The sequence below is a fragment of the Cyprinodon tularosa genome, unplaced genomic scaffold (assembly GCF_016077235.1).
Source record: "Cyprinodon tularosa strain WSP-4 unplaced genomic scaffold, ASM1607723v1 ctg467, whole genome shotgun sequence".
Classification (NCBI taxonomy): Eukaryota; Metazoa; Chordata; class Actinopteri; order Cyprinodontiformes; family Cyprinodontidae; genus Cyprinodon; species Cyprinodon tularosa.
The window spans coordinates 2,271,110-2,274,391 of record NW_024039193.1 but is presented as its reverse complement, the minus strand read 5'-3'; positions in this window follow the sequence as shown (position 1 = coordinate 2,274,391).

Here is a 3,282-nt window from a genome sequence, read left to right as displayed (position 1 = left end):
ATGGTCCGAAAAAGAAAAAACATCCAGTGAGTGGCAGTTCTGTCGGCGGAAATGCCTTGTTGATGCAAGAGGTCAGAGGAGAATGGCCAGACTGGTTCGAGCTGATAGAAGGGCAACAGTGACTCAAATAACCACCCGTTACAACCAAGGTGGGCAGAAGAGCATCTCTGAACGCACAGTACGTCGAACTTTGAGGCAGATGGGCTACAGCAGCAGAAGACCACACCGGGTGCCACTCCTTTCAGCTAAGAACAGGAAACTGAGGCTACAATTTGCACAAGCTCATCGAAATTGGACAATAGAAGATTGGAAAAACGTTGCCTGGTCTGATGAGACTCGATTTCTGCTGCGACATTCGGATGGTAGGGTCAGAATTTGGCGTCTACAACATGAAAGCATAGATCCATCCTGCCTTGTATCAACGGTTCAGGCTGGTGGTGGTGGTGTCATGGTGTCGGGAATATATTCTTGGCACTCTTTGGGCCCCTTGGTACTAATTGAGCATCGTTGCAACGCCACAGCCTACCTGAGTATTGTTGCTGACCATGTCCATCCCTTTATGAGCACAATGTACCCAACTTCTGATGGCTACTTTCAGCAGGATAATGCGCCATGTCATAAAGCTGGAATCATCTCAGACTGGTTTCTTGAACATGACAATGTGTTCACTGTACTCAAATGGCCTCCACAGTCACCAGATCTCAATCCAATAGAGCATCTTTGGGATGTGGTGGAATGGGAGATTCGCATCATGGATGTGCAGCCGACAAATCTGCGGCAACTGTGTGATGCCATCATGTCAATATGGACCAAACTCCCTGAGGAATGGTTCCAGCACCTTGTTGAATCTACAGTATGCCACGAAGAATTGAGGCAGTTCTGAAGGCAAAAGGGGGTCCAACCCGTTACTAGCATGGAGTACCTAATAAATTGGCCAGTGAGTGTAACTTTAGATTTTATCCTATTGGATTATATTATTCATTCTTTTTCCTCTATAAGTTGCTGTTTTGTTTACATTTTCATAAGTCAGAGCAACCATCACCTTTTCTCTGTCTTAGTCAGAACCTCAGACATTCATGGCACAGGGACAAAGCAACATACCACAAAATCATGAAGAGATGAAGCTAATCTCTCCGAGTGGCTGCTGTGGAAATAGAGAATTTGGTTTGTGACTAAAACCTGTGCGCATTTTACTGTGTCAGCCCATGTTTGGACCCTTTTCTCTCTCTGGATTTGCCTAAGTTTTCATCTCCAGGTCCGTCCATAACATTATGGAACATGGTGACAGCAGGAAATGAACAAAACGAGACCCGTCCTGTTTTTAAACAACCACAGGCCTGATAATAAACGTTTTGTTTTCCAGTCCTGAAGCCGACATAGGAAAAGACAGTTGCTGCTGAATTTTTCTCTTTTAAAAGATAGTTTTTGGTTTAGATACTTAAGGTTGATTCTAATTTGATCAAAAATTACTCTAAAACAATCATGGTTTCGTGAAAGCCAACCAAGCCGTTCATTATCACCCTCATTAGACATTTTCCCACCGATTCATGTCAAGAAAGTCAGTCTGTCAGCAAGCATTTTCTTCATTGCAAGATGCAGAAAGGAATCTAATAAGAGAAAGTTATCAAACTTTTCTTGAATAGTTGGAAGTCTAACTCGAAATAGAATATGAAATAAAAGAAAAGAAAATATATAATCGATCACTTTACTCTTTACTGATTTCTGCCACCAGGCATTTCAGTCCTGGAGCTCCACCACCTCAGTCCAAAAAGGTCAGCCACTCCTCAAACAAAAAAAAAATATTAAAAAAATAATTTAGCACCGGAGAGAAGGAAAGCCTTATGTTGGTGCACCTCCTCCTTGTTTCCCCACAAAAAAAAATTCCCCAGTGTCTCTGTCCTCATGGTTTTTTGCACACACACACATTGTGGAGCAGGTTGCAGCTCAGGTGAGCTACATGTATTTTGGGTCAGGGGTTCAGAGCAGATGAAAATCCTTTTGTGTTGCTTTCCCCAGATTTTAACCCATCATTTCCATCCGGTGGTTTTGGTGTGTTTATGGGATGTGTGTTACGAAGTATGCAGCTTTTCTCTGTTTTTATTTGAGTATCTTCTTCCGTTAACCACTGGTGATGCAACAGGTCCTCCACGGTGGGGCGCTCTTTTGGGTCTATTGCCAGGCACTTGGTTAGAAATTCTCTGCATGTTTCGGAGAGACTTGTTTTGATCTTTAGCTCATTTGAAAGATATTTCCTGGTAACGAACTGCTCTTGGTGCAGAATCTCATACAGAACCAAGCCCACCTGCCACACAGTTGTAGGTCCAGCAGTGTAAAACCCTTGTGTTTTAAATTCAGGTGGTATATGGCAAAAAGTACCAGCAAAAATCCTAAAGTGTCCTCCCTTGACAAAGCAACTTAGACCAAAGTCTATGAGATAAAGTTTTGGGACTTTTGACCTGGTCTCTATCAAGATGTTTGAAGGTTTAATGTCTCTTTGGAAGAATTTTGCCTTCTGAAGGTAAGTTATTGATTTTAGCAGCTGTTTTATTATGATCTTGGCATTCTTCATCATTATGCGACCCTTGTGATTTTGGTGTGTTTACTGGATGTGTGTTATGAAATATTCAGCTATTCTCTGTATATTTGACCTGGTCTCTATCAAGATGTTCGAAGGTTTAATGTCTCTGTGGAAGATTGTTGCCTTCTGCAGGTAAATTATTGCCTTTAGCAGCTGTTTTATCAGGATCTTGGCATTCTTCATCTTTTTTCGACCCTTGTGGTTTTGGTGTGTTTACGGGATGTGTGTTACGAAGTATGCAGCTTTTCTCTGTTTTTATTTGAGTATCTTCTTCCGTTAACCACTGGTGATGCAACAGGTCGTCCACGGTGGGGCCCTCTTTTGGGTCTATTGCCAGGCACTTGGTTAGAAATTCTCTGCATGTTTCGGAGAGACTTGTGTGTATCTTTAGCTCATTTGAAAGATATTTCCTGGTAATGAACTGCTCTTGGTGCAGAATCTCATACAGAACCAAGCCCACCTGCCACACAGTTGTAGGTCCAGCAGTGTAAAACCCTTGTGTTTTAAATTCAGGTGGTATATGGCAAAAAGTACCAGCGAAAATCCTAAAGTGTCGTCCCTTGACAAAGCAACTTAGACCAAAGTCTATGAGATAAAGTTTTGGGACTTTTGACCTGGTCTCTATCAAGATGCTTGAAGGTTTAATGTCTCTGTGGAAGAATTTTGCCTTCTGAAGGTAAATTATTGATTTTAGCAGCTGTTTT